At 42.3% G+C, this 23,495-nt stretch overlaps 1 protein-coding gene across 5 annotated transcripts in view; it reads right to left on the minus strand.

Annotated features, from left to right (window-relative positions):
• The window catches only part of n4bp3 (NEDD4 binding protein 3), a 234,479-nt gene that overhangs the window by 190,747 nt on the left and 20,237 nt on the right, over positions 1–23,495 (minus strand). Inside the window, exon 1 of one of the 5 annotated variants that reach the window (XM_063053620.1) lies at positions 1,398–2,976. The exons of the other annotated variants lie outside the window; for them this stretch is intronic. The gene's annotated coding sequence lies outside the window, so the exon portion shown is untranslated. Of the gene's footprint in view, positions 1–1,397; positions 2,977–23,495 lie in introns of those variants that run through there. 5 annotated transcript variants of the gene reach the window in all.

The raw sequence follows: 23,495 nt of genomic DNA on the forward strand, positions 1-23,495 counted from the left end.
GGACCCATACGGGTGCCCATAGCTACACCTTTAGTTTGGAGGAAATGGGAGGAGCAAAAGGAGAAATTATTAAGAGTAAGGACTAATTCCGCTAGACGGAGCAGAGTGGTGGTAGAGGGGAACTGATTAGGTCTGGAATCCAAAAAGAAGCGTAGAGCTTTGAGACCTTCCTGATGGGGGATGGAAGTATATAAGGACTGGACATCCATGGTGAAAATAAAGCGGTGGGGGCCAGAGAACTTAAAATCATCGAAAAGTTTAAGAGCGTGAGAAGTGTCACGAACATAGGTCGGAAGGGATTGAACAAGGGGTGATAAAACAGTGTCGAGGTATGCAGAAACGAGTTCGGTGGGGCAGGAGCAAGCTGAGACAATAGGTCGGCCAGGACGGGCAGGTTTGTGGATCTTGGGTAGGAGGTAGAAACGGGAAGTGCGGGGTGTGAAACATATTCCAATTTTGTTCAGCATCTCGATTCCTTTACTGTGAACTTTTTACTGTGCCCATGGCCCGTTCTTCATCAAGTTATGGTATTGTTGCACTGTTGTAACTATATGTTATAATTATGTGTTTTTTGTTAGTTTTTCAGTCTTGGTCTGTCCTGTGTTTCTGTGATATCACACCGGAGGAATATTGTATCATTTCTTAATGCATGCATTACTAAATGACAATAAAAGAGGACTGTGTGTCCTCATAATCTAATCTAATACTCTCCCATCCCGGCAACATCCTAGTGAACCTCTTCTGCACCCTCTTTATGCCTCCACATCCTTCATGTAATGCAACAACCAGAAGTGTGCATAATACTCCAAATTGGCCTAACGAAAGTTTTATACAGCTACAACGTAACTTGCCAACTTTCATACTCAATGCCCTGAATAATGAAGGTGAGCAAGCCATATGCCTTGTTTACCACCCTGTCTACTTGTGTTGACACTTCCCTATTTCTAGCCACAGAATAGTTGAACCAGAGAAGTGTTTCAAGCTGGCAAAAACTTTTCTCACTCCAGTAAACACCAAACACATTTACACATTAAAATTGGACAAAGTCAGATTAATGCATAAATACATATTGAAGAATAGCACCAGGCATTGAACGACATCACTGAAGGAGTATTCCTTTTTCACATATAAAATGCAATCGGCTCTTGTAGGAGCTGCAGAGCACTGGAATGGTAAGGCAGATACACAAAGTAGACTCAAACAGAATTCAGCTGAGAGGGCTGTGGCAACTCAATAACATTCAGGCTGAAATATTCAGGCCTTACACCAATTAACTTCCTCAGCGAAATAGCAATCTCCCTTTTAAAAACTGTTTCTCAGCATCAGCTCGACAGCCAAGAGTGAGTCTTTCTATTAATTTTCTCTTCATTAAAACAGAAGCAGAAGTAGCAACTCACAGTTAGGACTGGAGACGTTATCAAGCGTCAGTAGCTTTGAGGAGCTTGGTATAATACCAGGTCACCTGGAGCTCAGCCAAGGCCAAGGTGCCTAACATTCAAAAGCAGAAATAAAACAGGATGTATTTCAATGAGTTATAGGCACAACGGGTAGACCAGGACATAAGCTGGTGTTATGAGAAAAGAGGAGGTCTTTATATAAAAAAAAGTTTTACAGCATGGCTCTCATGCAAGCAATCGATTAAGGTAACCAAAATGACTTCTGTGAAATAAATTACCTCTACATAAATATAGATTTTGGACTAGTGTCACTTAATGCAGAAAAAAGGATGTGTTAAATGTGGATTCCCTTTTCCTTCCCTCTGCTTATAGTGTCAGCTGGTATTGGTGTTGTTACTGCCCTTAGAATCCCCGCGATAACAAGCAAGGAGAAAGTCAGGAAGGGTTTAAACACGTCCATACTGGAACCTCTTCCCTTTCCCACTGGCCCTGCTTACCTGTAAGTGTGCTTATGAGCACTTGTGTGGCTTTTTATGCCTCTTCCACATTTTAGTAGTCATTAACATTTAATGGCAGACAACCAACTTACAATGACGATTTCTAACATACGGAAATAACTTCATGTGAGTCAGAATATTGAGGAGGAGAAGTGAGAAAACTGCATGGTGTTTATGGATGATGGAAACTGAAAGCTACAAATAGCAAAATCGTCAAAAGTTGACAACTAATTACACACATTCACCAGTCCCTATGGCTTAGAGCCAATTTTCTTCAAAACAGGACATCCTCATTAACGTTTGAAAGTTTTTTAAGACTAATTTATCTAAACCCTTAGCTTAGAAGGTTTTCTCCCTAAGATGAATAAAATGTGCAAGTCCATCAACATTCACCACCTCCAGCAAACATTCAGTTAACCTGTAGGAAACAGAAGACATGACCAACTTCTCAACATAGCAGTTCAGGGGAGATTCAGTTGAGCCTGGCTGCTTCTGCAGACGCTAGGCAGACTTGCCAGCACAGGTTTTCTTCAACTTTCAGCACAGCACTCCACCTGATCTAAGAACTGCCAACTGGGCAAAAGATGGTGGCGCACTAGAGACACGGTGGCTCCTTTGGCTCCCAGTAATGGTACTAGTTTCAAATTCTTAGATAGTGTTTCAAAGCTTCTAGTCAGGCACATATCAAAAACTCTATTCCTGCCACACTGGGCAATCATCAATATACTTACTGACAGAACCACTCTACAACAGATGCCATAGATGTCATGTACCTGGCCCTGACACACCAACAAATGAGGCCACTTGGGTCAGAATGCTGTTTCTGGATTTCATTTCTACATTCAACACTATTGGTGAACAAGCTTGTACTCCTCACCACTGTTGGACCTCCTAATCCACAGACCTCAGACACTCAAGATGCAGAACCACTCTCTGCATGATACAGAAACAGCACTGCAGCAGACAGGAAGGCTCTGCAGCGGGTGGTCAAAACTGTCCAACGCTTCGCCAGCACCATCCTACCTGCTGTCGAGGAGATACACACTGTATACATAGAAAGGTGCTGGAAAACATCATGAAGGATCCTACCCACCCTGCTCATGGACCGTTTGTCCCACTCTCATCAGGGAAAAGGCTACGTAGCATCCATGTGAGGATCAACAGCCTCAAAAATAGTTACTTTGCACAAGTAGTAAGGCTGATCAACACCTTCACTCACTAAACCAACTTTCTGCACCTCCTACCACCACTACTTCATCATGTCCTGTCAGTCAACTTACGTACACACACTAGCATCACTTCATGGACATACAATCAATGTATATAAATCAATCTTATATATTTATTGTGTTTTTTTACAATTGAGTTCTTTATCTCATTATGCTTTTTGTGCTGCATCAGATGCGGAGTAACAATTATTTTGTTTCTCCTTTAAACTTGTGTCCTGGAAATGATGTTACTATCTCTTAAACACTCTCTTGTCGGTGTCAAAGCCACAAAAGCTGAGAGATCCAATTTCATTAAACACACAAGGAAATCATGTTGGCTAATGTTTTGCTGCAGAGAATGTCACATCTTCAAAGGCATGATCTGCTGGTTGAGACATCCATTTCCCTCTGTTTTTAAATTCAATGCCCTCAGCTTTCAGAAGCAGCAAATGGTATCTGACATGCAGATAGCAACAAACACTAAACTGTACAGGGCTACAAAACCACTGTGTAAGCAGTCTGGCAGCCATTAACTGTTTTATGTTGTTTAAGTACCTATCCCAAAATGGTTAGGCCCTAAGCATGCTTGACCGAGGCTTTCTTGAGATTCTGCATATTGCTATATCACCTTTATCTTATTTACATTTAGGAGGAAAAAATATCTCCATCTACAAGGTGAAAATCAAAACAAAACCACAGATGTTGGCATTCTAAACTGAAAACAGAAACACAAAACATAGAACAGTAAAGTAGAACAGAACAGTACTTTTGGACCGTGACATTGTGCTGACCTATGCAAACCTATTCTGCTATCAATCTAACCTTCCCTCCTACACAATCCATAAACCTCCAGCTTTCTTACATCCATGTCCCTATTTTATCAGCTTCTACAACAAACCCTGGTAGTGAGTTCCAACCCCCCGCCACTCTTTGTGTGGAGAAAACTATTATTCACATCTTCCATAAACTTTCTTCTAATCACAAATGGAAATCCTCTGATCCTGGCCATTCCCACCCTAGGAAAGAGGCACTGGCTGTCCACAGTATCTATGCCTCTCAATCTTACACACTTCTATCAAGTTGCAGCCCATCCTCGTTCACTCTAAACAGAAAAGCCCTAGCTTGCTCAAACTTTCCTCATCGGACACGTTCCCTAATCCAGGCATAATCCTGGCAAATATCTTCTGCGCCCTCTCTAAAGCTTCCATATCCTTCCTATAATGAGATTACCAGAACTGAACACAATATTCCAAGTGTGGTCTAACCGTAGTTTTACAGAGCTGCAATTCTATTTCACAGCTCTCGATCTCAGTGCCCTTACTAATGAAGGCCAGCACACAACACACATTCTTGTCCACCCTATCAACCTGCACAACAACTTTGGGAAATCAATGGACCTGAGCCCCAATATCTCCCCATTTGTCCGCACTGCTAAAAGTCCTGCCATTAACCTTGCACTTTGCCTTCATTCAATCTTCCAAAATGCATAACTTCACACTTTTCTGGATAGAGTTCAGCCTGCCACTTCTCCGCCCAGCTCTGCACCTTGCCTACGTCCTGCCGTAACCTACAATAACCTTCCACACAACGCAACTAATCTTTGTGTCATCTGCAAACTTACTAACACATCCTTCCACTTCCTCATTCAAGTTATTTATAAAACTAATAAACAGCAGGGTTCCCAGAACAGATCGCTGCGGAACACCTCTAGTCATCGACCCCCAGGCACTCAATCCATCTACTACCACCTTCTGCCTTCTGTGGGCACATCAATTCAGAATCCATGCTTCAAAGTTTCCATGGATTCTAAGCCATGTGACTTTCGGGATGAGCTTACCATTAGGAACCTTATACACAACCACCACCGTTCTACCTTCATCAGTTTATCCCTAATAAGACTATGCCTCTCCAAGTGCTTGTAATTCCTGTCTCTAGAAATGCTCTATAATAGTTTCCCCTACCACTGACTTAAGTCTCAGTCTATAATTCTCAGGATTATCCCTATTACTTTTCTTGAACTTGTCTCCTTGACAAACTTACTGGAGTTCTTTGAGGATATACCGAGCGCTGTGGATAAAGGAGAACAGATGACGTAATTACTTAGATTTCCAGGTGTTTGGTAAGGTGTCACAAAAAAAAGACTATTCCTTAAGATAAGGATGCATAGAGTTAGGGGTGATGTGCTAGTATGGATAGAGGTTTGGTTAACTAATAGACAGTAGAGAGTTGGGGTACACGGGTGTTACTCTGGTTGGCAATCAGTGGTGAGTCGTGTGCTGGGCCCACAACTGTTCATGATATACATTAACCATCTGGAAGAGGGAACTGAGTGTAGTGTATCTAAGTTTGCTGATGATACTAAATTGAGTGGAAAAGCAAATTGTGCAGAAGATACAGTGAGTCTGCAGGAAGATATGGATAGGTTAAGTGAGTGAGCAAGGGTCTGGCAGGTGGAGTACGATGTTGGTAAATGCGAGGTCATCCACTTTGGAAGGGAAAATGAAAGAGCAGTTTATTATTTAAATGGTAAAAGAAATTGCAGCATGCTGTTATGCAGAGGGACTTGGGAGTCACAGAAGGTTGGTTTGCAGGTGCAGCAGGCTATCAAGGCGGCAAATGAGATGCTGGCCTTCACTGCTTGAAGGACAGAATTTAAGAGCAGGGAGGTTTTGCTGCAACTGTACAGGGTACTGGCGAGGCCACATCTGGAGTACTTTGTGCAGTTCTGGTCTCCTTACTTGAGGAAGGATATACTGGCTTTGGAGGCAGTGCAGAGGACCTTCACCAGGTTGATCCCAGAGATGGCTATGAGGAGAGATTGAGTCACCTGGGACCGTACTCGCTGGAATTCAGAAGGATGAGAGGAGATCTTATAGAAACATAAAATTATGAAAGCAATTGATAAGATAGAGGCAAGAAAGCTGTTTCCACTGGTACGTGAGACTAGAGCTAGGGGACACAACCTCAAGATTTGGGACAGTAGATTTAGGATGGAGATGAGGAGGAATTGCTTTTCCCAGAGAGTGGTGAATCTGTGGAATTCTCTGTCCAATGAAGCGGTGGAGGCTACCTCAATAAATATATAGACAAGGTTGGATAGATTTTCACATAATAGGGAAAAGAAAGTAAGGGTTATGGGGAAAAGGCAGGTAGGTGGAGACGGGTCCATAGCCAGATCAGCCATGATCTTACTGAATGGCAGAGCAGGCTTGATGGGTCAGGTGGCCTACACCTGCTTCTTATGTACTTGTATTCGTAATTGAATAACATTTGCCATTTTCCAATCATCTGGCACTACTCCTGTGGCTAGTGAGGGCACAAACAGCATCATCAATGCCTCAGCAATCTCTTCCTTCAATTCCTGTATAATCTGGGGTATGTCCCACCTGGCCCTGGGGACTTATCCATCCTTATGTTTTGCCAAAAACTCCAACACTGTCACTTTCTTAACCTTGACATGCTCCAGCACATTAGTTAGTTCTACGCTGACCACATATTCATCAAGGTCCCTTTTCCTAATGAATAGTGAAGAAAAGTATTTGTTAAGGTCTTCACCTATCTCATCTAGCTCCAGGTACACGTTTTCCACTTTATCCCCGAGAGATTCTACCCTCATTCTAGTCATCCTCCTGTTCCTTGTGTACATGTGGAATGCCTTGGGATTTTCCTTAATCCGATTCATCAAGGCCTTCTCGTGTCCGCCTTTAGCTCTCTGAAGTCTATTCTCAAGCTCCTTCCTGGCCACCTATGACCTTCAAGAGTCCTGTCTGAAATTTACTTCCTAAACAATAAATATGCACTTTCTTCCTCTTGATTAAATATTTCACTTCTCTTGTCAAACATGGCTCTTTCACCCTATCCTTCCCCTGCCTCAATGGGACAAACCTCTTCAGGTCCTCATGCAAGTACTCCCTAAACAAACTCCACATTTCTGTTGTACATTTTTCTGAGAACATCTGTTCCCAATGTAAGCTCCTAAATTTCTGTCTAATACCATTGTAATTAGCCCTCGCTAATTACCTTCCCGTTTGTTCCTATCCTTGTTCATCATTATCCTAAAGGTGAGGAGCTGTGGCCACTGTCTCTGAAATGGTCACCAGCGAGATTTGTCACCAGACTAAGTTCATTGCCTAGATCCAGTATTGACTCACCTCTAGTCAGCTTGTCCACATACTGTGTGAGGAATCCTTCCTGGATAAATCTGTCAAATTTAAATCTATATTGGGCAAGTTGAAATCATCCATGACAAAAACTCACCTTTCTAAAATCTCCTCAGTGTCGTGAGTGCTATTGACCTTTACGATACTCTTAATAGAATGATTGCTCCCTTCCTATTTCTGACTTCCACTTAGACTGACTCAGAACACAATCCACCTACGACATCCTCCCTTTCTGCAGCTGTGGTACTATCCCTAATTAGCAAAGTCACTCCCCCCCTCCCTCTTTTTGAAACAGCTCCAGATCATCAAGCAGCCAACTCTCTGTCATGGCCACGACATCGTAATACAACGTACTGATCCGTACTCTAAATTTGCAACCTTGTCCTTATTACTTCTCGTGTAGAAGTAAACACAATTCAACCCCCCCATATCATATGCAGTGCCTATACTTTCACTCAGTCTGTCTGCACAATGCATTCACCTTCACACCAGCTGTTTCAGCTTCTGACCAAGCACTCTGGTTTGCATCTTTCTGTCAGCCCTCCCGAACAGCTCTACCAAACCTGCTGGCAAGGGCATTGGTCATTCTTGAGTTTGGGAGTAAAGCTCCCTTTTGTACAGGTCATATCTTCCCCCCAAAAGAGATCCAATGATAAACAACCCTGAACTCCTGCCCCTGCGTCAGCTCTCCAGCCACACATTTATCTGCCAAATCATCCTATTCTTACCCTCACTGGTGCATGGCACAGACAGTCATCCAGAGATTACTGCCCTTCAGGCCCTGCTGCTTGGTTTCGGTCCTAATTACCTGTGGTACATTCACTTGTCAGCACCTCACCCCTTTTCCCTGCTGTCATTGGTACCAATATGTACCACAACTTCAGGCTGCTCACACTCCCCAGTATGAATGCTTTGGACTCTGAAATAACTTTGACCACATATGATCCGGATGACCCTTTCACACCTACAGAACCAACTGTCTGGTCCCCTAATCAATGAATCCCCTAACACTTCCTCACTCTTCTTCTTCCCCTCCCTTTCACTCCTGAGCCACAGAGCTAGACTGGTCATTTAGGGTGGTTATCTCCCCCAACAGTATCCAAAGCAGTACGTTTGTATTGAAGGGAACAGCCACAGGCTGTCTACTCTCTTTCTCTATCCCGACAGTCAAATGCTTACCTGCCTCCTGCATCACAGGAATGACTACCACCCTGTAACTCCTGGCAATCAACTCCTCAGCCTGCCCAATGATACATAGTTCACCCAGCTCCAGCTCCTGTACCTTAACATGGACTGCAAGGGCTGTAGCCAGATACACTTCTCGCAAGTGCTGGGAGTACTCAGCAGGTCAGGCTGCATGTGTGGGAAGAAAAACAGAACTAACACTTCAGGTCAAAGACCCTTCATTAGAACTTCTTCCGGAGGTATGGCCATAGGTGTAGTCTGACCTGTTCAGTATTTCAAACTTTTCATGTCTTTAGCTTCGTTCTCTATATAACAGATGCCTGGGGTTTTGATGCCCTCCAAAACACAGTTGAATAAGTTTTAAATCCATGATAAAGCTTCACTGATTTTTTTTTCATTGCACCACTGAGTTAAGAGCAAAGGAGTGGATTATCACTCCATCTGTATCTGTATTTTGGGTAACCCTCCAACTCTTCCAGAGGCAACAGCGTGGACATTTGTCAATGTTGTATAAAAGGTATTAAAAGAGCCAGTTACGAGGAGGGCCATGGAGATCAACTTTCTACTGTGCATGATGCACAATGCTTCAGACACGTTAAAACCATGAATCCTGTGTTTTAGTTCCAAAGGGCAAACTTGTCAGTGACATCCTTGGCCATATGGCAGCTCTTAAAGTGCTGGTCCCATCTTCAGATACTGGGGCCAGTTTTGAGGCAAACTGTTCAAGCACTAGGTGAGTGCTAGAAATGAGCAGCCCAGATGTTAATGAACCTTGTCGAACATTGTGCCAGAAGCATAGATCCTTTTCGTGTGACTTTTCACAACAAAGAAAGAAATACCGGCCATTTTTGAGATGCAAGGCCTTGGAACCTGAGACAATTTATGGATTTGCTCTACTAGACTACTGGATCTCTCAGGAACACTCCACAACACATCTTTAACATTCAATAATGGCCTGCTCTAGCATTCAAGACTCACATATTTTCTAAGTGTATATTTCATGTTGCATTAGAATATTGCTGCTTGCATCTCTCATTTTCTAGGTGTGCAGGGAAGTCTGGTGAAATTTGCACAAGGTGCACATGACCTTTCATGACCAGCTTTCAGAAAAAGCAAGAACAATGTGATGCAACAGAAGTTGCACCACATGAACTATTTCTGAAAGCAACATATCAAGTCTTTTACCCATTGGGAATCCCCCATCGTTTTTATTTCCAACAGGGGGGAGGAGGAGCAGACAGCAGTCAGCCCGGAGCACCAGAGGACATCGAGATACGCCCCTGGAAATGGTCCACTGACAGCAGACTGAAGAGAATGCCAGGACCATTCTTCCTGGCTCCAAACCAAAGTCACAAACCGCCCCTGCTCCTGCATTTTGATCAGCCTCTGGAAACCCTGCATTTCCCAAACCCCATCACCATTTGAAGGTGCATTGGGTTCCACGGGTCCAGCTGCTGCATCGTGAAAGCCATTTCCAAATTCTGTCCATGGCAACAACTATAGTAGTATAGGTCTCCTGTTATGTTGCAATGGGCATAGTCGTCTGTCCTGTGTTTCAGTTCAAAGAGCAGGACTCCAAACCTCTAGCTTTCCACCTGCAACAGTAGGCATTCAAGTGGGCAGCGGGAAGGCCATAGTTGGTGTTATCCCAAGATATCGCACTGGTGCCATGTCATTGCCCACAGCAGGGGGAAACAAAACCAAATGTCACAAGTGAACTTGAAATCTCTAGCCAGATCCTCATTCCATTGCCTTCAAAGCAGGCACCTGAATGGTTAGAGTTATGAGGAAATGTCACCCTTTACATCCTGAAGAAATACAAAGAAATGTCAGGTGCTGGAGATCTGAAATAAACACACTCGGGCAGGTTGGGCAACATCCGTAGGAAACACTAGACAACGGGGTAACCCGTTGGGGCACCCTTTGAAAGAAGGGTAGTGCAGTCTGATGTGACTAGAATGAACATTAAATTTTCTTGAATGCTACTGGTATCGCTTTGCTTTGCAAACCGAAGTAGAAAATCTCAGTTTATTAAAGAAGAACGATGCGTAGCAAAGCAAATATAGCTCCTCCTCGTTTAATGAAGGACATTTTTGATGACATAATTTCTGGTTTATCTGCCACCCTCATGCCTCTTGTTGTCATTCTGGAGACGTGCAGAATTTCCATCCCCCATCTCTTCATCCTTTCTGCTGTTTGTTGTTTGTCTGTGATCCTGGAGACGTGCATTTCTCAGCTCCTTTGTCTCTTCCTCTCTCCTCCATCTGTGTGTGTTTTTGTCATTCTGGAGATGTGCAGTCCGTTCATCCCCCATCTCTACATCTCTTCTGCTGTTTGTTGTTTGTCTCTGACCCTGGAGATGTGCATGCCTCTCCTCCTCTGTCTCTTCTTCTCTCATCTTTTTATGTCCTGACTCTTTGATCCCGGAGTCGTGCGGCCCTAGCCTCATCCGATTCTTGTTCTCTCCCTCTCCTGCCACTTCCCGACGATGTTTGGCGTCATCTCTTGACCATAATGTCCCCCTTCCCTTTCCACGCGGCGTAATTAGGCTGACAATTTTTTGTTTACCCTAATGCTGGATAGAAGATAAGAAGCACTAACACCAAAGGATGATGATTATTCTTGATGATATGATTGGCACTCTCCTAAATGGACGTGATATAGTCACCGCTGTCCTTTGACTGCAGCAAAAGGTTTTATGGGTGTCTCAAAGTACATCATTACAATAAGATTTAATTATCTCTTGTTGATGGGTGGCAGTTAGATCTGTCCAATCCTGCACATGCTGATGGTGATTAGCAGAATGTGACCCCTCGAAATAGAGCTGTGTGCCCTTTTGCTCTGGTAGGTGATGCTGCTGAGGCTGGCCGTGCGTATGCGTCGGGCTGTTGCGTCCGGAATTCCATGATGATCGATCGGCTCTCGGGTGAAAGCCAGCCTGTTGATTTTTGGTGAATGAGCGATTTTATACGAATATATAACCCTGAACTTTGCCTGCATTCTGTAAGTTAGCGCATTTTAATTCGATTTAGCAAAAAAAAAGTGCTGCTGTAATGCACCGTTTGCACTAATTGGAGGTCACAAACAGACAGACAGACAGAGCATGAGAGTTTTAGTAGTATATAGATAGTTAATGTTTCAGGTAGAAAACCCTTCATTATAACTGGAGTAAGGAAAAGGCAAGTTGCATCCCTCCTGGATTCCCCTCGCAATTTAAAACAAGTAACTGGATAAAGCAGTGGGCAGTCTTCTATCCAGAGCAAAGTTTAATCTAACCTTCAGGTTGTAAATGCTCCAACTGCAGAAGGGAGTAGCTGGCAGCAGAGCCTCTTATCCAAGTCTCCCTGAGGACATGTGACAGCCGCTGTGAGCAGGGGGCACCATCAATCACACCCACATTTTGCCGGCACAAAGCATATTGTGTTTGGTGGAAAGGGGAGAACGGGATGTGTCTGTGCGGAGTCCAACTCGTTTTGAGTTAGGTTTTCAGTATTGGTAACAATCTGCAAGGTGGTGAGATGGAAAAGACCATCTCACCAAGAGTTGTCAGCCTCCTTCCTCCCCTCCCGCCCAACACACCCTGGTGTTGCTGGTCAATGCTTGCTCAGAGATTCTGAGGCTCACTGCCTGCTGCCAAAATCTACCTACAGCTTGTTGTTTTACATTAAAACTGGATTTGAAAATGAGAATGACCTTGGATTGCTGTGGAGGATCGAGCCTGAGGCTTGGCAGAATGAGAAAGAAACCGTGTCATGTTCCAAGCCTGCTCCATGACAATACCCGGCATGAGAAGAGTTCCCATTTCTCCATCCAAACCTCAACCACAAGCCTTATGCTCCGGTTTGGTATGTTGACATTTAACATAAATAGAAATACCAAATTAGGATTAAGGGTATATGGGAAAACTAATTTATCTCCCGCTGCCAGGAAGTAGATTTTCCTCAACAAGGTTAATTAAACTTTCCTGAACCCTGGTGCTCTTCAGAATAATTTCTGTACAGATCCTCGGTGACCGGCAGAGAAGTACGCTGCGGCAGGATTAATGCTCTGCACACAAACTCTCTGTAGTCAGCATGAAGCAAAACTCTAATTAGCGCCTGTTCTGAAAAGGGTACTCGCATAACACAACTTACTGCTGTGTCTTTTTTTCCTGAAAAAAATCCTTCCTCATTTTGTCCCCCCACCACCAACACCCCCTCCCCCTCACCAACCCCGTTAGCACAATGTCCTCTCATAACAAAACTTCCCGGTATTTTAGACACCATTTTAAAAGAAATGCCAACAGTGCACGTGTGAATTGCAGAGCCAAGTGTAACCACAAAGCAATTGCCCTCTTCCTATAGAAGATTTAATGATGGTGGGACAATGCACTAACATCACCACCTAATGTCACAACCTTCACTGTATCCAGCAAGGAACATCTCATCTGTCCATGCATCACATTGTTGCCTCCACCTTTCACCTCAGAATCAGGTTGAATATCACCAGAATATGTTGTGAAATTTGTTGTCTTTGCAGCAGTAGTACAATGCAATACATCGTAAGAGAAAAAATGAATTTAAGTGTATGTATGTTAAATTAAATAATTAGTGCAAAAATCAAAATAAATAGGTAGTGAGGTAATGTCCATGGGTTCAATTTCCATTCAGAAATCAAGTGGCAGAGGGGTAGAAGCTGTTCTTGAATTGTTGAGTGCGTCTTCACAGTCTTCTGTACCTCCTTCCTGATGGGTGAGAACACCACATGACCTGGGTGATGGGAGTACTGAATGATGGATGTCACCTTTTTGAGGCATCACTCACTGAAGATGTCCTGGATACACTTGTCCTGGGATGTCCTGGGAGATGTCCTCCCAGCTTCTAATGCTACCTCCACTCTTCCCTCCCCCACTTGATGCCATCTGCCAGTCAATCTCTCATCGCCTCGATTCACCTAATGCTTGCTGGATCAGCTGCAGCCCATTGCTTTAACAAGAAATGTTTCCTTCACCAAGGGTAAGGCACCTGGTTAAGCACATCTTTGAAGAAATATAACCATTTCTGAGGCAGTGTAGACACTTGGCCAGCTGTTGGCAAAGGTCATTTGCAAATTATCAGGTTACATCATGCACGAAATATTAAAATACTCTCACTTCCATGAAAACTAAACTCAGAAAGAAAGAAAAATGGAGGTTTAAGGGCTATGTAGGAGGAAAGGGTTAGATTGATCTTAGAGTAGGTTAAAATGTTGGCAGAATATCATGGACCAAAGAGCCTGCACTGTGCTATACTGTTCTGCTTTACGCTCGATCTGTACGTAGTAAAGTTAATTTAGATTTTTCACAATGAGCTCTAACTTAGACAGAATTATATATCCAGCAAGAAAAGGATATTCCTTTGAGGTTTGAATACGAGTATAGTTTTAAATTAACCACCTGCTGTCTTTGAAATCTATTTTCTTTCATTCACCCTGCAGCTCTGCATCAACAGCACCTTCCAGGTGACCTAGATCCAAATGTCCTACAATCTTAATGATGCAACACAATGCTAATATTCATTATTACTATATGGCAAAATGTCTCTGGAAACTGTAATTTTGTTTTCTCGTGCAGAGATTAGAATATCCTTCACTCCTGGCTAAATCACTGGCATGGGATTAAATAGATATTTCAATAATTTTTTCGCCCTTCCCAGAAATCTTTAATGACTATGACCTTTTTCTCCTACTGTTGCAGGGGCAGGTATGCAATAGCATTGCTGGAGAATTTATTTCAAGAAGAGAAAGGATTTTTCTGATAGTTCAAGTTATTAAACTTGATGTTTAATAAAGGGACAAATGTACATTAGCATTGTCGGTACCTACACCGGTATTTTACCCATCCAAGCCCGAGTGCTTCAACATGCACCTTAGGAAAACTCAATGTAGCATTCCACAGGTGATGCTCTGCTGCGATTCAGTCAGTGTCTAATTGGGTTTAGGTAACCTCCTAAAAACAACTCAAATGGGGACAACTATCTACAAATGCTCGCCATGCATTCCCGTTCCTCTCCACGCTGCCGCAGTTAAGGTGGGTTGTTAATTCAGTGACAGTTGAAGCAAAGTTGCTGCATATCCCTCCCATCAATCAGTTTTCTTACTGCAAGTTTAAGCCAAAAGGCTACTGCAAGAACTAACCATTTCCCTCCCTTTATTAGCCAATTTTAATTTCAATTCATCAAATAAAACAATTCAATCTGTTTGCTCTTATTTTTATAGCACAGTGGCACAGTGAATAGAAAAGCGGCCTCAGACTCCATGACCTTGGGTTCAGTCCCAATGTTGAGGCTTTATAAATCACTGCTGAGGGCTCTCTTGGAGTATTGTGAGCAGTTTTGTGTCCTTTATCTAAGAAAGGCTGTGCTGACATTGGAGAGGGTTCAAAGGAGTTTTAAGAAAGTGATTCTGGGATTGAAACGCGTATCATATGAGGAGCATTTGATGGCTCTGGACCTGGACTCACTGGAATTCAGAAGAATGAGGAATGACCTCATTGAAATCTATTGAATGTTGGAGGCCCTGACAGAGAGGATGTGGAGAGGATGTTTCCTATGGTAGGGAAATCTAAGACCAGAGGACACAGCCTCAGAACAGAGGGATGTCCATTTAGAATATAGATGAGGAGGAACATCTTCAGCCAGAGAGTGGCGAATTTGTGGAATTCATTGCCACAGGCGGCATTGGAGGCCAAGTCATCAGTATATTTATGGCAGAGGTTGATAGATTCTTGATTAGTCAGGACATGATGGGATACGGGGAGAAGGCAAGAGATTGTACCTGAGAGGAGAAACAGATCAGCCATGAATGAAATGGCAGAACAGATAATGGGCCAAATGACTCAACTCTGCTCTTATACCGTACGGTCTAACCTTTAGTGCTCTTTATCTGGAGATCTCATGTTCTCCCTGTGACCATATAGGTTTCTCCCACATCTCAAAGATGCAAGGTTTGGTTGGTTTATTAACCACTTCAATATTTTCTCTGGAGTGCTGCTGGATAGAGTCTGTAGGGAGTTAATGGGAACATGGGAAGAAGAAAGTGGGACTACAACGTTAGTGTAAATAGGTACTGGGTCAGCATAGGCTTAGTTGGTTGATGGGCCTGTCCCAATGTTGTATAATTCAGTCAAAACATGGGGGAGCTGTCAAATGCTTCAAAAGAAGATTGGGGATGGGAGGGGAAGGAGTACAAGCAGGCAGGTGATGTGATACCGGGTGAGCAGGATGGTGGGTGGGTAGGTGAGGGGGTAATGAAGTTAATCCTTCCCCTTCCTTCCGCCACCTTCTTATTCTGGTTTCAAACCCTTTCCTTTCCAATCCTAAAGAATGATCTCGGCCCAAGACATCAACTGCTTATTCTCCTCCGTAAATGCTGCCTGATGTGCCGAGATCCTCCAACATTCTGTGTGTGCTGCTCAAGATTCCTGACATCTGCAGAGTCTTGTGTCTATCCGATTCTGCCTTGGTGAGAGTTCGAAAAATATAACCTAGAAAATATCATCTTATCAATTGTCCATATTAAAATTTTCCTCAGAATTTATCATTTCAAAGTCAAAAGAACGTATCAAAATGCAACAAATATCACATCTATGGCAGTACAAATTGATGAGGATTAAATGGTAGACTGAGCACAAACCAGCATGAAACTACAAATTACGCCCGAGTGCATCCTGCTGCATCTTATCACTACCCACCTTGCAACACCCATTACTGCTAATAGATGTGACCTGACCTGACCTGCTGCGTCTCCAGTATTTCTGCATTAGATTAGATTTCCAACAACTATAGTTTTTGTTTATTTTTCACAATACTGTCAACTTTTGTGTTAGCTGCAAATTTAGAAATTATGGCACGTACCTGCAAGTCGTGATTAATCGAGATTTTTGAAAAAGTAATAAGCCTAACTTTGATCTCCGGGGAACAGCACAATTCACTTTTCTCCGGCTTGAAAACTAACCATTCACTCACGACCCCTCTGTTACCCGTCACTTAGCCAATTTTGTATCGGTGTAATCAATTCCCCTTCTACATCATGTATTTTCCTTAAGTGTTTCGTTTTGCTATTTTCTTCCTGCTCTTTTACTTTTTTTGAAAATATTTATTAAATTGCTCAATCACCCTTTGCCATCTTTATCAATATTTTGTTCATTTATTGAGAATTTGAGCTGGTAGACATATTAAACTTTTTGGTAATGTCTGGCCTTCAATCTAACATAATCCTGACCTTCTTGGTTAGGCATGGAGAGATAGTTTTGATTTCTCAATGGAATGTATGTTTGTAAGAAAGTCTAAATATTTCATTTATTGTTTCTCATTGTTTATCTTCCAGCAAATCTTTTTAATATATGATCCCAGTCTAGACTGGCCACTCACCTACAGAAACTCAAAGACAAATTTCTAACAGAGCTGGCTCTCTTGAACTCTATACAAGACTATTGTATTGTGGCCACTTTTCCCAAAGAGATATTTCACTCGAGATTATTAATTAATACCATCACATTACACAAGATAAAAGATAACCAGTTTCCTGGTAGCTTTCCTGGTTCTGCTAAAGGAAACTATTCCCCAAAGTGAGGAACGAGGAGAAAACCCATCAAGCTGCCATCACCAATCTTCCTTCATGATTCTGTCTACAAGCATTGCTCTTTGAGAATCTCATTTCCTCTCTACCCCTGATGAGTCTGCTTCCTGTTCTGCTATGCCAAGATTAATCTCCACTATCCTTTACAAGTTACATAACTCCATCCCCCAACTCACCCTTCCTCATTGTTTTGCTTTTCTGAAAGCAAGATCTACTAGAGTATTTCATTTCCAATCCTGCAACCATGTTACCGTCGTGATTAGCAGCTCAAACCCTTTTGGTCTCAAATTGTGCCATCTGTTTTACATTTCCTTTGTGCGATCAGGTGTAATTCACTTAAATTTTAACCTTTCAGATTTTTTTTCTCTGTTTTGTGAAAAGCAATTAAAACTGCAGATTCTGGAATCCAAATCAAAACCAGAAATCCTGCAGGAACTTAGTCAAGCAATAGCTATGGAAAGAGAAACCAGTCAATGTTCTCAGCAACCCTTCATCAGAACTGGCTGGTAAGGAGTGGAGAGTTTACAGTGTTCAAACAGAGCTGGGGCGGGGTGGGGGGGTGCAGGGAGGGGAGTGGTGGACTTTATGAACAATCAGGAGCATGTACTGATATGATCCTTGCAAGAAACAGTGTGAGTTTTATGTCATTTGAGTGAGTGGCAATGTGCTTAGGGTTTAGATAAAACTGTTGTTTTTCTAGTTTATGTTAGCAAGATATGTTAAAGAAACAGAAAAAAAAAGGACATAAAGGCAAGATAATGGGAAACAATAGGAGAGGTTACTTGAAGTTGCTAATTTAATACATTAATTTATCGAGATACAGCTTGGAACAGGTCTTTCTGGACCTTCGAGCTGCACCGTACAACAATTCCCCCCACCCCCCCATTTAACCCAAGCCTAATCACGGTACAATTTACAATGACCAATTAACCTACCAACTGATGTCTTTGGACCAGGTGAGGAAACCAGAGGACCTGGAGTAAACCTACATGGTCATGGGGAGAAAGTACAAACTCCTTACAAGAAGTGGTGTGAAATCTCTGTTATTTGAGTGAGTAGCAATGTGCTTAGAGTTTAGATGAACTGTTGTTCTTTGAGTTTATGTTAGACCACACTATAGCATTGGAGTAGACTGCCGGAAGACAAAACACATGAAATGCTGGAGGAACTCAGTAGGTCTGGCAGAAACAATGGAAATGAATAAACCTGCAGATGTTGGAATCCAAATGAAAACCAGAAATCGTGTCGGAACGTTCCTATAGTTGCTGCCTAGCCTGCTGAGATCCCCAGCATTTTGTATATTTTGCTTTGTGCAGATTTTCTCATCTTTGTGATTCTGCTGCTGTGAGAGTTTGGAATTGGGTTGAGATCTGAAGTAGCATGCAACAGGAACTTCAGGACCACGCGCAACACGAGTCACAAAGCAATCTCCCAACCTGGGTTTGGTTTCTTCAGCGCGGAGGAAGCCACACTGTACAGGCAAACAGTGAATGCAATAGCAGACAATATGCTACATTATTTTCTACTGATGTATTACTACGACTGGAGATGTACCAGGAATCTGCCTGCATTGTAGAGCATGACTTATGAGGACAAAGCTCAAAGTTTAAAGTAAATTTATTATCAAGAGATGTACTGTCCATGTCACTTTATGCAACCCTGAGACTCATTTTCTTGCAGGCATTCACAGTAGACACAAAGAAACACAATAGAATCAATGAGAAAGTACACACAAACAAAGATGGACAAACAACTGTTGTGCAAAAGGTGGCAAACTGTGCAACTAGTTCAATTAGACGGTTCAAAAGTGCTTTTCTTAAAGGGAAGTTACAGGCTGCAGATTGCAGCAATAGTATTTCAGAAAAAGGAACTTCAGTGAGCTGCCGGAAAAACATCGACCTGCATCATCTTGAACAACAATTATTAGGCTGAGTGAGCTAGGGCTTTTCTCTTTGGAGAGAAGGAGGATGAAAGGTGGTTGGATACAGGTGTAGAAGATGATAAGAAGCATATATAGAGTAGATAAAGACTTTTTCCCAGGATAGAAATGGCTAATGGATGGGGACATAATTTTAAGGTGATTTGGAGGAAAGTATACAGGGTCGGTGGGGGGGGATGTCAGAGGTAGTTTTTTTTTTAAAAACGCAGAGGTAGTAGGTACGTGGAATATGCTGCCAGAGGTTGTAGTAGAGGCAGGTGCATTAGGGACATTTAAGAGATTCTTAGAAAGCACATGGATGAAAGAAAAATAGGGGCTACATGGGAGGAAAGGGTTAGATTGATCTTGAAGTAGGTGACAGGGTCAGCACAACACTGTGGGCTGAAGAGCCTGTGCTGTTCTATGTTCCATGACTACTATTGTTGAACTCTATGGACTTTCCTCTGTCACTAAATCACCACCCAGTTTGCCATTTTGTTTTACAGCCTGACTTTACTTTAAATCTGTAACCTCTACCTAACCTAAACCCTGTCCCACATCTACTATTTAAAGGTCTGTGTAATGCTCTAGATACCTAATTCACTGGCTGCAGCCCAGTTTAATAACATGAACTATCAGAAAAAAAAATCCTTTCCCTTCTTGAAATGAAACATTTCATTCACACATCACTGAGCTATGCATTCATCTGTTTTCAAGTATGCCAATTTGCACATGGCTCACATAACAATCCTGACGTTATAATTCTTGAGATTATGTCCTGTGATTTGGTCCCTAGTTCCTCAAAGTCCCTCAGTAGAACTTAATTCCTATCCTTACCATATTTTTTTTATTCCCATGTACATCACCAAACGATCATTCCCCTACAAAATTTTTCAGCTCCAAGGACACAGACTCAATACAGAGCAGGAATGTAGCCTTTGAGATTCCTGCTCACAGCTGTGGAAGACTGTATCCAGACTCGGAATGGAATGCTTCCGACCGGTCTTCCCACTTCAAAGGTCACCGTTCAGTCTGAGAGCTCAGACGGATTGAAGACTTCCTGCAAATTCCAATAAGACAAAATATCCCCCCCAGATTCTAAGTTTCTTCCCTACTGCAGGAACAACTAGGCAAGAATTTTGGGTTTAGCTGGTCACAAACAATGCAGAGTGACAGAGATAGCGGACCTGCTGGCTCACAGCTCTGGTGCTGGGTTCTGTCCTGACCTTGAATGCTGCCTGTGTGGAATTTGTCTGTCCTCTCTGTGATCATGCTCATCTTATCTGGTTGATCCAATGTCCTTCCAATCCCAAAGCTGCATAATGTCCGCTTCGCTGCTGCTGCTACTGTGCGATCGAGAATCTCCGGAGGGGAAGGCCCCAAATCCTCGGCTTTGCCTGTTGCTTGGTGGCTGGGGCCGGGGTCAAAGCGCTCGGCAGAGATGGTGCTTGGTGTCGGAGGGCTGGTTGGAGGCTCGAAGTTTTCGGACGGACTCAAGAGTCGGCTGTGGTCAGGTGCTTCCAGGGTGCTGCATCGGCAAGTTTGCGGCGCTGGAGGTTCACAGCAGGGAGAGTCTTTTTCCTTCTACCGTCTGCGTGAGATGATGACTCTTTTGAAAGACTTTGAGACTTTTTTTTTAAACTGTGCCCATGGTCTGTTCTTTATCAAATTACGGTATTGCTTTGCACTGTTGTAACTATATGTTTTAATTATGTGGTTTTTGTCAGTTTTTCAGTCTTGATCTGTCTTGTGTTTCTGTGATATCATTCTGGAGAAACATTGTATAATTTCTTAATGCATGCATTACTAAATGACAATAAAAGAGGATTGCGTGTCTTTATAATCTAATCTAATCTCATCTAACTAGTTGGTTAACTGGCTACTGACTAGCTAACTTACTGTGGCTGCACATTAGTTACTAACTAACTACTGGCTACACACTAGCTAACTTGCCACTAGCACGTACGTGAGTGGTAGAATCTGAGGAATCCAAGGAGACTATGCAACAGAGGGGGAAAAAGAAAATAGTGGAGGAATGGGATTGCCTTGTGTGTTAGCAAAATCTCAATTGGCCAAAATGGCATAATTCCAAATTGTAAGAAATTATGGAACACTGTAGGAAAATATGCTTCAAATGAGATCATTGCCAAATAGTAATAAAGGCTCCAGAAGGGGACATAATCTCGTCAGGATGTGTATGGGTGGCATGGGAGAGTGGTGGTTGGGGTAACACTTTACAGTGCAGGCGACCTGGGTTCAATTCCTGGCACAGCCTGTAAGGAATTTATACGTTTTCCCTGTGACCCTGTGGGTTTGTTCTAGGTGCTTCAGTTTCCTCCCACAGTCCAAAGACATACTGGTTAGTAGGTTAATTAGTTATTGTAAATTGTCCCGTGACTAGGCTAGGGTTAAATCGGCTGATTGGTGGGCGTGCAGCTTGAAGGGCCAGAAGGGCCTGCTCCTATGTCAATAAAATAAATAAATTAAAATACAGAGCTAGGGAATTGTGCCGGCAGTATTCAGTCATTCAGTGTGGACAGTCAGGGGCAAGAGAAATAAAAATCAAAATAAGGATTCTAAATCCATTACAGCTCAAGGATTCTTGCTAAGAATCAATAACACAAATTCCTTGACAAACTATACAAAAACTACTGCAAAAAGGATCTGATGCTCACTTACAAAATTAGAGTAAATTCTCCTTGCAATTTATTTCCAGCTATTGGAAGTGTTGTAATTCTTCACATGGGATGGGATGTGAAATCGCCATTTAGTTCTTCAGAAAATGAAAGGCAACCTGGTACACATGCTTCACATTTGTGGCATCAGGAAGGACACCAGGATATTCTCCTATTCATTTTTGACCTTTCACCTCTACCTTAGATTCAGACATGACCTCAGTAAAACAGCTCATCTGACAGGCTGGGCCACCAGCAATGTAGTAATCCCTTTGTTGTCCACAGCAATGCCAGGCCTATATTTTCCACTCATTTAGAACAGGACTTTAACTCAGTCAAGTGCATTACCAGCGAACCATGATTCATATATTAATCGCAACATAGCTTACAGAGAAGAGGGGGAAGAATTGAACCACAAAGTTCTTTTTTCCCAATTCTTTGAACATTTTAAACAATTTAAGTGTTAGAACAGCCTGAATGAATTCTAAAATTTATACCTGCATCAGTCATTCCAGCCACAAAACAACTAGTTTTACATATCCCAGCCAACACAGGTCATTTACTTGTGGCTCATCGAATAACAGATGTTTCTAATTTCATTTCTGATTAGCGAATATAAATGAGGAATGGATATCTCCCTTGGGGAAGTGATCCTAATTCCAATGAATGCATACATACTTCATAATGGAGTGTGCGGTAGTAAAATAGCAAGATGAAAACAGTCTGCACAGGTGTCATTAATCACTGTAAGAACTTTACTTCCTTGGTTACCAAATTGTGGTAGGCATCCAAGTATACCCAGGATACATATAATAGCATTGTGTCGGATATGAAAGGTGAAGTAAAGATTACTCCACATGCTGAACCATTGTAGGGTGGGCATGTTAGTGGCACATTATCAATTTCTAATGGCCAGTTTCACAGAATCTACTGAATTTCTATTAAGCTACCCTAACTTGTGGTCAACTCTTGATGTACATACAAATGAATGAGACAAATAGGCAGCTGGTCTCTCAAGCCTGCTCTCAAATTTAATAAGATCATGGCTGACCTTACTGTAAACTCAACTCTACATTCATATACAAAGTTTTTAAAAAAAAAAGACAGGTTCTGAGGTTAATATAGCCAAGCCTAAGCCATTTAACCAGATATCCACACAGATGGCCACAAGATAGTAGTTAGTAAACTGGAATACTAAATTAATGGGAATTAATTGGGATACTTATAGGGAAAGATTGGCTAAAATTCCATGTCAGATTGGGAATCAAGACCGGAAAGTGAGCCATCAATACAATCATATCACACTGCACAGCAAGCCACTAGAAAACCTCTGAAACTCTGGTCCTACAGCATAGACTTACAGATACATTGACCATCAGATCATCAAAGTTTTACATTAATAGTCCAAGCAAATCTGTCCAGCTGACAGAACATAGAATAATTTGTTGAACAGGTACTTAGCACTAAATGACAAAATCCCTTTCAGTGTTTGTAGTGAGTCTTAATAAAATGTGCATTAATAATGCACATATCAATAACACGCAAGGATAAAGTTATATTAAAAGATTTACAAACAGGAAGGTGATTTAGCCGTACTGGAGTAATGTTGACACATATAAAAAGAACAGCTCAGAATGAAAATCCATTGGTTTCGCCATGGCAGTGCCTGTCAGTGCAAGAATTGAATTTGTTTTTGTTTGTTATTTCTGCAATCAAGACAAAGGATGCTAGTCATGGAAAACAGTGTTTCACTTTTCAGCCCACATGACAGCATCAGGGCTCAATAACCAACAGAGTAAGTTTTCCCATGTAAAAGAAGGGATATATTTAGTAGAAGTCTTTAAAAATCTAAGTAGAAAT

The sequence above is a fragment of the Mobula hypostoma genome, chromosome 7, assembly GCF_963921235.1.
Source record: "Mobula hypostoma chromosome 7, sMobHyp1.1, whole genome shotgun sequence".
Taxonomy (NCBI): domain Eukaryota; kingdom Metazoa; phylum Chordata; class Chondrichthyes; order Myliobatiformes; family Myliobatidae; genus Mobula; species Mobula hypostoma.